General features: G+C 42.0%; 1 protein-coding gene across 4 annotated transcripts in view; it reads left to right on the top strand.

Moving 5' to 3' along the window:
- CREB5 (cAMP responsive element binding protein 5) overlaps positions 1–13822 on the top strand; it is a 775500-nt gene that overhangs the window by 141413 nt on the left and 620265 nt on the right. Inside the window, exon 2 of one of the 4 annotated variants that reach the window (XM_063921973.1) lies at positions 1595–1678. The exons of the other annotated variants lie outside the window; for them this stretch is intronic. The gene's annotated coding sequence lies outside the window, so the exon portion shown is untranslated. The remainder of the gene's footprint in view (positions 1–1594; positions 1679–13822) is intronic. 4 annotated transcript variants of the gene reach the window in all.

Genomic DNA, 13822 nt, shown 5'->3' with positions numbered 1-13822 from the left:
TATTATGCACACAATGGTGGTCATTCCGAGTTGTTCGCTCGCAAGCTGCTTTTAGCAGCTTTGCATACGCTAAGCCGCCGCCTACTGGGAGTGAATCTTAGCTTATCAAAATTGCGAGCGAAAGATTAGCAAAATTGCGAATAGACACTTCTTAGCAGTTTCTGAGTAGCTTCAAACTTACTCGGCATCTGCGATCAGTTCAGTGCTTGTCGTTCCTGGTTTGACGTCATAAACACACCCAGCGTTCGCCCAGACACGCCTCCGTTTCTCCAGCCACTCCCGCGTTTTTCCCAGAAACTGTAGCGTTTTTTCACACACTCCCATAAAACGGCCTGTTTCCGCCCAGAAACACCCACTTCCTGTCTATCACACTACGATCACCAGAACGAAGAAAAAACCTCGTAATGCCGTGAGTAAAATACCTAACTGCATAGCAAATTTACTTGGCGCAGTCGCAGTGCGAACATTGCGCATGCGCAGTTAGCGGAAAATCGCTGCGATGCGAAGAAAAATACAGAGCGAACAACTCGGAATGACCCCCAATGAGCTTTGCAATCCCTTCACCTGCTTAAAACATAAGATTGGTTGACTATTAATAGGTCTTTTATGGACACAAGTTTTAATTACCATTGTATACCAAAGATGATTGCATTGCCATGATATTTTACCAGTATGTAACTGGCCTTAATTGTAAAGCAATAAAAAAACAAAACTATTATTAACAAAATCCCTAAAATTACCTTTTCCCCTCTTAATAGTCTAATAAAAATGTAAGATAACACATCTGAAATGGGAAACGTGCATACTGGTTTTTTTCCCCTTAATAATCAATTACATCCTCTACCTTATGATGCAAACAGCATACAGCAAAATGCAATAAGATGTCTTCTGATCAATTAGTATGACTGGCTTGTATCAGTGTCAGAAGTACTGATTGATTTCCTTGACTCAAACGGGATGCAGTCAATTTACCTACAATCAAAATCCCGATGGTCAAAATACAGACAACCATTGATCGACGGTCAAAATCCCAACAACGTCAAAATACTGACAAGGTCAAAATACCGACATTTAAAATCCCGCAAGGTCAAAATACCGACATTTAAAAAGTGAGTTTTTTATGATTTTTTTCATTGAAACCGACTTGTTTATACTTTACCATCCCAGTGGACCTGGATGGGGAATATAATAGTGTGCCGAGTGCAGTGAGGCACCGTGTCCAAAGCATGGTGAGCATATCAAGCCAGGCGATGGGCTGCGGTACGCGTATACGGAGTCCATGTCGACATACAAAAACCTTGTCGACTTTTTTAACCTGTCGACATTTAAAATGTTAGTATTTTGACCTTGTCAATATTTTAAATGTCGGTATTTTGACTGTCGATATTTTGACCTTGTGGGATTTTGACCGCTGGTCAATTGTTGTCGGTATTTTGACCGTCGGGACTTTAATTGTAGGTATTTCATACTAAACCCGACTCAAACATGTGGCCTCTTATAATTTGGCTGTGCTCAGTGCTATTTTTGTGGGATACTCAGTACTGGCACCTTTTACTGTCTAATTTTAAATTCTTATAACTTGTTCCACAAACAGGAAGAAATCATTGCAATGAATAAAATAAGAGCTGCACACTTATCCAGGGTGTGGAAGGTATCTTGTATCAACTTGTAATTTTAGGTGAGTACTGGTGTCTTTTTGTATAGAACAAAATAGCACTGGTTGCGCTGCTATATAGTTTTCCTGATGAAGCAACAAATATTTTCTTTTGATATATGCTTTAATAGTGCTTCCTTTTTTATTCAAGAAAATAGAACCACTGTGATAAATTAGCATTACTCTAACAGGATTGGTTCAGCCTACTTAATGGGTTGCAGTACCTTCTTCAGTCCCTAGATGTCACTGTTGCAATTGAGCTCTTTAGGAAATATTTGTCCGACGGCTAGTTTTTCTCTGTATACATTGGTGATGCTGGCAGGCCCTTATATAAATGTAAAAAAAGTTTTGTACAAATTTGCTGAAAGCTGTGATAACAATTCCTTTAGCACTATCTATCTTGTACATATATGTTTATGTTGATGAAGCTGTTTCAATAGTGGTAAACACTAGAAACTACACAAGAACTACAATACATAAAGAGACAGAGACGGTCAGATTCATCGAACAGTTTGGGGTATTGTGCTAATAGCTGTTTTCAGGGAATTGATCAATTTGTACGGTCTAAACTAAAAACGTCCTTTATGAAAATGTTTTAAGGCTCCAAAGAAACATGTATATTATGTAAGTATATTCAATATGTTTTTTATTTTTTTTATAACATTGTTTTAAAAATGCATTCTGAAATAAAACTGTTCACAATTAACATTTTTAAAGCCAGTTTTCTTCAAATTATTTTTTTAATGCGACAAACTCGATACGAGCCAAATCAGTTTTTCCTGCTTTATTCCTGTCTTAGGCAGAGTACACATCAGAGCAATGTGTTCAGGGCCGATCTGACGTGTGAGGGGTCCCTGCATCGTGCCATGCATACACACTTACACAATGCAGGGGATGACTGCACGATGTACAATGCCAGGCAGCCTGTGGCAACGTGACATCGTACACGATATTTTCTGGTTGGCCTGCACCAGAAGGTGTGGCATGCAGCCTGTGGGAGCGCACAATCGGGCGTACACACTGTATGATCCGGCAGATATGTCATCCCGATTTGGCCGGAAATTAAATATTGCGCCAACATCTTTCAGATGTGTACTCACCGTAAGATTATCACAAATGCTATATCAGGGTCTTACGTTGATAGTGAGAATCTCTCCGCCAGCTCCATTAATGGGAACATTTAAAAAAACTCACTTGGACAAATAAGTTATTCAATCTTTTATTGTTGATTCAAACAAATGTAGTAAGTGTATAAAGGTTGAGAATCTCAAACAATTGTGTCACTTATTATTAGTCATAAACCAGCAACTGAAGAATATACAACTATAAGAAAAACTAGCCATGTTAGGTTTGGAAACACCAATAAAATCTATCAAAGAAAAAAACAACAACTAAACAAGTATAAAGCAGTTGGAAGAAGAGGTCAACAGAAATGACTGCAAATGCTTTACATCCTAATGTATATGGATAGGGACTGATGTGGCCTATGAATATAAACTGAAAATGAAAAATAGCTTTGACAACCACTGGGAAGAAAACAAAAGACCAAAAGTAATATATGGGTTCAAAACATCTTAGTGCAGCTGCTTTATAACCCTCTTCTGTGACTATTTATCACTGAAGGGGTAGAATCGCTAGTTGGGGGGCTGTCGACTATGAATTAGCACTAGACTGCTTTGGATTGGTTAAAATGGTTTAAGTGGAACCCTCAGTAAAAAAAAAAAAAAAAAAAAAAAAGCTTTTAGTTGATTAAAAGTATACAAGAACACCAAATGTACTCCATAAATAATAGGGAAAAAAATCTCCAGACCCTAGAGCAGATGAAGCCACTAAGTAAATGCACAATTTTACTTCTCATGGAGCAGACAAGGTCCATAAAAACAGAATCACTTAGAGTTGAATGCAGTATTGTTTAACTGAAACAAACAAGGGCTATCAAGCTTAATAGACTAATTAGCACTTAGATCTCCTGACAAAATGCTGTTGATGGCTAATATAAAATAGTTCACTGCACAGGGCTTTGCTTTTTCACAAATGATACATACAGTAACACTGTACAGTCACTATTCATCTTTAAAGGAATAATGCAGTGCAATCAATATTTTAATTTATAGATATCTATGTACTAAGCCTTGGCGAGAGATAAAGAGGACGGAGATAAAGTACCAGCCAATCAGCTCCTGTCATGTTACAGGCTCTGTTTGAAAAAGTTAGGATTTGGTACTTTTTGTATTTTTTCTCTCCACGACTTAGTAAATAGACCACAAAGTCACCTGGGTAGGAAAATGACTCAATGATTCTCTTAGCACCCAAGCTTCAGGAGCAGCAAGGATAAGTCATCTAGAAAACGACACAATCGTAGATTCACCCGCAGGGGAACCCATTGATTCTGCAGTTTGTGCAGAATCAATGAGTTTCCGCACTGTAATCGCCAATTTTAGGAAAAGGGGAAAAGGGGTTTTAATTGAATAGCTTTTCCCATGGCCATGCGGTAATTACCCAACAAATAGCCATGTGGTAAACCTTGCAGCTAATTGAATATGCTTGTAAGTGGGTGCAAAATTAATTTCTGATAACACTGTAAAAATAGCGAAAGCCATAATTATATATTTTTTTTGTAATTTTCTTATTTTAGCTATTGAAACATGCAGTATTAATTATCTTACACATGTTAAAATTTTATGATTGGTAAATATTATGTGTGTTACATTGTGCCTGCAAGTGAAGTTTTAGCTGAAACAGTGGTATCTGTCTAATAAAATAATAATAATTGAGAAACACAGTGTGGAGTATAGAAATAGGGATTATGTGTATTAAGCTAAACTTCACTAAACGTCAAGCAGCGAAATATCTAAACAAATAAATTGTACACAAATAGACCAATGCTAGATTAATACACAGCGAAAACGGCCGTGGCACACCTGCATTTTTTCTGACACTCCCCATTACCTTCTCCAAACAGTCCCCTTTCTGTCAATTAGTCTAAAATAAAAGTCTCAGTGTGAGCGCAAACACACCTTGACATATGCGCAGTGCGATTGCTGCACAGTCTGCAGATAATCGCTCACTTGCGTGAACATCGGCCATTGCGTTCACACAGGAATTAGGGCCTAAGATATAGTTGGCACAATTTCTGAAGTCTTATAATGCAGAACTGGTTTTAAAAATAAGATTTTAAACCTACCGGTAAATCTTTTTCTCGTAGTCCGTAGAGGATGCTCGGGACTCCGTAAGGACCATGGGGATAGACGGGCTCCGCAGGAGACATGGGCACTTTAAGAAAGACTTTGACTCTGGGTGTGCACTGGCTCCTCCCTCTATGCCCCTCCTCCAGACCTCAGTTAGAGAAACTGTGCCCAGAGGAGACGGACAGTACGAGGAAAGGATTTTAGTTAATCCAAGGGCAAGATTCATACCAGCCACACCAATCACACCGTATAACTTGTGATATACTATCTAGTTAACAGTATGAAAAAACAACATATCATCAGTCCAAAACCGATGAAACTATAACATAACCCTTATGTAAGCAATAACTATATACAATTCTTGCAGAAGTAGTCCGCACTTGGGACGGGCGCCCAGCATCCTCTACGGACTACGAGAAAAAGATTTACCGGTAGGTTTAAAATCTTATTTTCTCTAACGTCCTAGAGGATGCTGGGGACTCCGTAAGGACCATGGGGATTATACCAAAGCTCCCAAACGGGCGGGAGAGTGCGGATGACTCTGCAGCACCGATTGAGCAAACAGGAGGTCCTCTTCAGCCAGGGTATCAAACTTATAGAACTTTGCAAAGGTGTTTGACCCCGACCAAGTAGCAGCTCGGCACAGCTGTAGTGCCGAGACCCCTCGGGCAGCTGCCCAAGACAAGCCCACCTTCCTAGTGGAATGGGCCTTAACCGATTTCGGTAACGGCAATCCTGCCGTAGAATGCGCCTGCTGAATCGTGTTACAGATCCAGCGGGCAATAGTCTGCTTTGAAGCAGGGCCGCCAACCTTGTTGGCTGCATACAGGACAAACAGTGCTTCTGTTTTTCTGATCCTAGCCGTTCTGGCCACGTAAATTTTCAAAGCCCTGACAACATCCAGGGACTCGGAATCCTCCAAGTCACGTGTAGCCACAGGCACGACAATAGGTTGGTTCATATGAAAGGATGAGACCACCTTAGGTAGGAATTGAGGACGGGTCCGCAATTCCGCTCTATCCATATGGAAAACCAGATAGGGGCTTTTATGTGATAAAACCGCCAATTCCGAAACTTGCCTAGCCGAAGCCAAGGCTAACAACATGACCACCTTCCAAGTGAGATATTTCAACTCCACTGTTTTAAGTGGTTCAAACCAATGTGACTTAAGGAAACTTAACACCACGTTAAGGTCCCAAGGCGCCACCGGAGGTAGAAAAGGAGGCTGAATATGCAGTACTCCCTTCACAAAAGTCTGTACTTCAGGTAAGGAGGCCAATTCCTTTTGAAAGAAAATGGATAAGGCCGAAATCTGAACTTTAATGGAGCCTAATTTTAGGCCCAAATTCACTCCAGTTTGTAGGAAGTGAAGAAAACGGCCTAGATGGAATTCTTCCATAGGAGCATTCCTGGCCTCACACCAAGAAACATATTTACGCCATATTCGGTGATAATGTTTAGATGTCACGTCCTTCCTAGCCTTTATTAACGTAGGAATAACCTCATCCGGCATACCTTTTTCCGCTAGGATCCGGCGTTCAACCGCCATGCCGTCAAACGCAGCCGCGGTAAGTCTTGGAACAGTCAGGGACCTTGTTGTAACAGGTCCTGCCTTAGAGGAAGAGGCCACGGATCTTCTGTGAGCATTTCCTGCAGATCCGGATACCAGGTCCTTCGTGGCCAATCCGGAACAATGAGTACTGTTCTCACTCCTCTTTTTCTTATTATCCTCAACACCTTGGGTATGAGAGGAAGAGGAGGAAACACATAGACCGACTGGAACACCCACGGTGTCACTAGGGCGTCCACAGCTACCGCCTGAGGGTCTCTTGACCTGGCGCAATACCTTTGTAGCTTTTTGTTGAGACGGGACGCCATCATGTCTATTTGGGGCAGTCCCCACCGACTTGCAATCTGCGCGAAGACTTCTTGATGAAGTCCCCACTGTCCCGGATGCAGGTCTTATCTGCTGAGGAAGTCTGCTTCCCAGTTGTCCACTCCCAGAATGAACACTGCTGACAGAGCGCTTACATGATTCTTCACCCAGCGAAGAATTCTGGTGGCTTCCGCCATTGCCACCCTGCTCCTTGTGCCGCCTTGGCGGTTTACATGAGCTATTGCGGTGACGTTGTCTGACTGGATCAGAACTGGTCGATCGCAAAGTAAGATCTCCGCTTGACGTAAGGCGTTGTATATGGCCCTTAGTTCCAGGATGTTGATGTGAAGACAAGTCTCTTGACTTGACCAAAGGCCTTGGAAATTTCTTCCCTGTGTGACTGCTCCCCAACCTCGGAGGCTCGCGTCCGTGGTCACCAGGATCCAGTCCTGAATGCCGAACCTGCGGCCCTCTAGAAGGTGAGCACTTTTCAGCCACCACAGGAGAGATACTCTGGCCCTGGGGGACAGGGTGATCCGCTGATGCATTTGCAGATGTGACCCGGACCATTTGTCCAATAGGTCCCATTGGAATGTCCTTGCATGGAATCTGCCGTAGGGAATGGCTTCGTATGTCGCCACCATTTTTCCCAGGACTTGAGTGCAATGACGTATTGACACTTGTTTTGGCTTCAACAGGTACATGACTAGAGTCATGAGTTCCTGCGCTTTTTCTGTCGGAAGAAAAATCCTCTTCTGGTCTGTGTCCAGAATCATGCCCAAGAAGGGCAGACGAGTTGTAGGATTCAGCTGCGACTTTGGAATATTGATAATCCAGCCATGTCGCTGTAACACAGTCAGTGAAAGTGAGACGCTGTTCAGCAACTTCTCCCGTGATCTCGCTTTTATGAGGAGATTGTGCAAGTACGGGATAATTGTGACACCCTGTTTGCGCAGGAGCACCATCATTTCCGCCATTACCTTGGTGAAAATTCTCGGGGCCGTGGGAAGCCAAAACGGCAACATCTGAAATTGGTAATGACAATCCTGTACCGCAAATCTCAGGTACGCCTGATGAGGAGGATATATGGGAACATGCAGGTATGCATCCTTTATGTCCAGAGATACCATAAAATCTCCCCCTTCCAGGCTGGCGATGACCGCTCTGAGCGATTCCATCTTGAACTTGAACCGTTTTAAGTAAAGGTTCAGGGATTTTAAATTCAAAATGGGTCTGACCGAACCGTCCGGTTTCGGGACCACAAACAGAGTTGAGTAGTACCCCTTCCCTCTTTGAAGCAGGGGAACCTCTACCACCACTTGTTGAAGACACAATTTGCGAATCGCATGTAACACTATCTCCCTTTCCAGGGGGGAAGTCGGTAGGGCCGATTTGAAAAACCGGCGAGGAGGCACCTCTTCGAATTCCAGCTTGTAACCCTGGGAAACAATTTCTATTGCCCAGGGATCCACCTGTGAGTGAACCCAGATGTGGCTGAACAGTCGAAGACGTGGCCCCACTGGGGCGGACTCCCTCAAAGGAGCCCCAGCATCATGCGGTGGATTTTGCAGAGGCCGGGGAGGACTTCTGTTCCTGGGAACTAGCTGTGTTATGCAGCTTCTTCCCTCTGCCCTTACCTCTGGCAAGAAAGGACGATCCACGTACTCTCTTGCTTTTATTGGAACGAAAGGAATGCATTTGATAATGAGGCGCTTTCTTAGATTGTGAGGGAATATATGGCAAAAAAATCTGATTTACCTGCCGTAGCCGTGGAGACGAGGTCCGAGAGGCCCTCTCCAAACAATTCCTCACCCTTGTAAGGCAACAACTCCATATGTCTCTTGGAGTCGGCATCACCTGACCACTGTCGGGTCCATAAGTCACGCTTAGCAGAAATAGACATAGCGTTTATCCTGGTACCCAGTAAACTAATGTCTCTTTGAGCATCCCTCATATATAAGACAGCATCTTTTATATACCCTAGGGTCATTAAAATGGTATCCTTATCAAGGGTCTCAATATCCGCTGATAAGGAATCTGTCCATGCTGCTACAGCACTACAAACCCAGGCCGACGCAACAGCCGGTCTGAGTAACGTACCAGAATGTGTGTAAATGGACTTCAAGGTAACCTCCTGCCTGCGGTCAGCAGGATCCTTGAGGGTAGCCGTATCTTGGGATGGAAGCGCTATCTTTTTTGATAAGCGCGTCAAAGCTTTGTCTACCCTAGGGGAGGATTGCCACCGGATTCTGTCCTGCAACGGGAAAGGATACGCTATTAGAATCCTTTTGGGAATCTGCAGTTTTTTGTCTGGAGTTTCCCACGCTTTTTCGCATAATTCGTTCAGCTCATGTGATGAGGGAAAGGTGACCTCAGGTTTCTTTCCCTTATACATGTGTACCCTCGTGTCAGGGACAGGGGGTTCCTCAGTGATTTGCAAAACATCTTTTATTGCGATAATCATATATCGAATACATTTAGCCACCTTTGGCTGTAATTTTGCATCATCGTAGTCGACACTGGAGTCTGAATCCGTGTCGGTATCTGTGTCAACTATTTGGGATAGTGGGCGCTTCTGAGACCCCGAAGGTCCAGGCGACATTGGGACAGGCATGGGTTGACTCCCTGACCGTACCCCAGCTTCAGCTTTGTCTAATCTTTTGTGCAATAAATTAACATTAGCACTTAAAACATTCCACATATCCATCCAGTCAGGTGTCGGCACTGCCGACGGAGACCTAACATTCATACACTCCCCCTCCTCCTTAGGTGAGCCTTTAATCTCAGACATGTCGACCGACACACCACACACACACAGGGAAGCTCTTTTCTGAAGACAGGTTCTCCACCAGGCCCTTTGGAGAGACAGAGAGAGAGTATGCCAGCACACCCCCCAGCGCTATATGACCCAGTAAAATACACAGTATGTTTACCCAGTAGCGCTTTTGTTATGTATATGCGCCAATTATGTGCCCCCCCCCCCTCTACTTTAAAACCCTTTTTTCACCGTGTGTTAATCAGGGGAGAGTCCGGGGAGCTTCCTCTCAGCGGTGCTGTGGAGAAAAATGGCGCTGGTGAGTGCTGAGGGAGAAGCCCCGCCCCCCTCGGTGGCGGGCTTCTGTCCCACTCAAATTTCTCAATAACATGGCGGGGGCTCTTTATATACATGTACAGTGCCCAGCTGTACATGTATATATCTATATATGCCACAGGAGAGGTTTATATTGCTGCCCAGGGCGCCCCCCCCTGCGCCCTGCACCCTTACAGTGACCGAGGTGTGTGAGGTGTATGGGAGCAATGGCGCACAGCTGCAGTGCTGTGCGTTACCTCTATGAAGATCAAGGTGTCTTCTGCCGCCTCTGATTTTCTTTTCCTCAATACTCACCCGGCTTCAATCTTCCGGCTCTGCGAGGAGGACGGCGGCGCGACTCTGGGACGGACGGCTAGGGTGAGATCTGCGTACCGATCCCTCTGGAGCTAATGGTGTCCAGTAGCCTAAGAAACAGAGCCCTGAAACTCAGAGGAGTGGGTCTGTTTCTCTCTCCTCAGTCCCTCGATGCAGGGAGTCTGTTGCCAGCAGGCTCCCTGAACATAAAAAACCTATCTAAAATGCTTTCTTTACAGGAAACTCAGGAGAGCTCCTGAAATGCACCCAGTCTCCACTGGGCACAGTATCAAACTGAGGTCTGGAGGAGGGGGCATAGAGGGAGGAGCCAGTGCACACCCAGAGTCCTTACGGAGTCCCCAGCATCCTCTAGGACGTTAGAGAAATATGTATAACTTCTACATGGTCACTGACCTGTCCATATAATATACAGTAGAGAGTGCATAATTCCATATATATCATTTAATTACTTTTGTACAAAATTGAGGAATATGATATTGATGATAATATTTGTCTTATATAAAGTAATGTTATTATTCAAATTGTGACATTTGAATAGCATTGAATATACAATTATAGATTATTCACATAAAACATTTTTATCTTTCCTGACCAATGCTGAAACCATCTTCAGTCATGCCATTATAATTAGCAGGTGTCCTGGGATTAATTAGTAATTGGACCTTATACTATATTTCCCCCCAGTGAATGGAAAGAACACATACACATCTGGTAACACTTATTAGCTGATGAATTCTACAGTACTAGCTTAATGATAAATTACTGTGATTCAAACAATAGCGTGCACATAATGATAATGTTCATTTTATTTAAGCATACTGCATTTGCTAAAATCATCTTTAAAGAAAACAAACCAAAAAAAAAAAACAACAACTTAATAGTTATTATAAAACTGTACATTTCTTTTAGTCTTTGGGGGAGATGTACTAAGCAGTGAAAAGAGTGGAGAAGTGAGCCAGTGGAGAAGTTGCCCATGGCAACCGATCAGCAGTGACGTAACATTTATAATTTGCATACTACAAAAGTATACAGAGCAGCTGATTGGTTGTCCTGGGCAACTTCTCCGCTGGCTCACTTATCCACTTTTATCACTGCTTATTACATCTCCGCCTAAAAGAGTAATCTTTTTACATAGTTACTAAGGTTGGGGGAAAAAACATGTTTATTCAAGTTCCCTGGTGTTGCAAATTTGCAGGTTCTAATTTAGGGTACTCAATTAGCCCCGGTCATTTTTCACACACCCCCTTCCGCCAAACAATACAGGCAGTTTTTGACCAGTGGTTAATATCGTCTTTTCAAACTGATAAAAATCAATTTAAATCAATGTTGGGTTCACACGGCTAAAACACTCATTTATTAATATTTAAAAATAAGTAAAATATTTTGCTAGTAAATGTGTGTTTTTGTCTTTGAAAGCTAGCATCGATTTAGATAGATTGAAATTGATAAAAATCATTGAAAATCAGCCTTTAGTACATATACTCATTATTAGCAATTGTTCCTTTTATAAAAATATATCAGTATACAAAATATAAATATACATATATATATATATATATATATATATATAATGTAAATATACAGTATGTAATTGCAACAGCTAACTCCAGATAAACAAGTTGTCTCTCACCCTAACCCTCTGTTACATGCTCACTTCTACCCATCGGTGTTACCCCTGTCTGTCTGTCTGCCCCTCCCATTTAGAATGTAAGCTCTCACGGGCAGGGCCCTCTCCCCTCATGTGCTTTTCCTTCTCTTACTTAGACTATCTTCCACTCCATATGCTCTACATTGGCACCTAGCCCTCGGTTTCTGCCACCCTGATGATTATTTTAGTGCCATGTCCACTGATGCAGAAATGTTTATATACCATGTACTCGTCCTACATTGTACTTATAATTTGGAGATGTAGGTCACACTACATAGATAGGACAAATATACTGTATTATGCATGCACAGCAACTCCATATGTCCTCAGTGTCGTGGCTGGCAGTGTCTCCTCTGCAGCCCCGGGTATGTGTGCATTGCACTGTATTTGTTTGGTCAAATGTACTGTATGTGTGTGATGTGTTATGTATGCTTGTGTGTGCAGTGTGTGTGTGCAGTGTGTGTGTGTGTATTTTTTCATACACACACACATACACATATATAGAGAGAGAGAGAGAGAGAGAGAGAGAGAGAGAGAGAGATAGACATACATATAATATATATATATATATACACACAAGACTCTGAGTGCCATCTGACCTCTTTGAGCTTTACATATATATATATATATATATATATATATGTGTGTGTGTGTACATATATATATATATATATATATATATACTGTATATATATATATGTGTAGATCTGTATATATGTATATATATGTGTGTGTGTGTATATATATATATATATATATAAAACACCCCCACCCCCCCATAAATCCTGCATTTGCCTCTGAGCCCAAAAATGTTAGACCGCTTTAGTTTTACAGTTACTCTGTAATTAAGATTTCCGTTTGGACACACCCCACCCAAATCTAAATCTCTCTGCACATGTTACATCTGCCCTGTAGTGCATCATGGTTTTGCCCAGTTGCTTGCTTTTTTTGGTTTGCTTTATAGCCCCCTATATGCAGTTCATTAACAATTTTTGTTTTGTTTTATTGTTCCACTGTATATCGTATAACCTTCTTTGAAATAAGAAAACAAGCACAAATAAAATACATTTAGATACATTGAACATTCATCATTCAGGGATATTTATTAATCATCAAATTAGAATCAAACCATTGATTCCAACCTTTTGTTCTTGAGCATAATCTACATATGCACTATAATATAATATGACAGTATGTTAAACAGAATAATCACTTTTTCCCACAAAATGAACTCAGTGTGATCATCATTATAAATAATTATACCACAATTAGCAAATCTTCCAACAGACTCAAACGTATGTAAAAGTCCTGGTTTCTGGTGGTTTATAGGGGAGGGACCAGTCAGTAGAGGGGAGACATTATTAGAGATCTCCTCGAAGTCTTGATGCCTGAAGAAGGGGCGAACAATGGAGTCTTCTTACATGTGAGGAGGGTATGAAAGGGCAGGAAATACAAAGAACACACATCTGGTAACACTTATTTAGTTGATGAATACTAATAGTTTCATGATAAATCACTGTGATGCAAATAATCGTATGCACATTGTGAAACTGTTCGTGTCTGATTAGAGTTTATCACTACTGGCCAATAGAAAATATCTACCATCACTTATGACCACAAATAAACAGCCAATGCTTTCCTCATCTCTGCGCATGCGTGATTCAGCTATATCCACTCATACTTACACAGAACACTGGAAGCCCATATTTGCAGATTACATTTTTTTTAAATAGAAAAATATAAATATATACGGTATATTGAAATTTAGCAAAGGAAAACACTTTATTTTGGCATAACATTTTGTCCCTTACTGACCTCTACTATTACCATTTTGAGATGGCAACAATTATTGGAAGACAATGTGTAATGTGCCACTGATACCCCTTTCACACCACACAAATAACCCGGTATCGACCCGACATATTACCGGGTCGACGCAGGTCAGCGTGCGGTGTGAAAGGGGCATAGCCAAAATCCCGGGTCGCCTGACCCGGCAATTCAACCCGGGAATAAAGCAGTGTTATTCCCGGGTTGAATACCGGGTCAATAG

The sequence above is a fragment of the Pseudophryne corroboree genome, chromosome 5 (genome assembly GCF_028390025.1).
Source record: "Pseudophryne corroboree isolate aPseCor3 chromosome 5, aPseCor3.hap2, whole genome shotgun sequence".
Lineage (NCBI taxonomy): Eukaryota > Metazoa > Chordata > Amphibia > Anura > Myobatrachidae > Pseudophryne > Pseudophryne corroboree.
The sequence above is the reverse complement of the archived record's forward strand: the minus strand, read 5'-3'. Positions and strand labels throughout refer to the sequence as shown.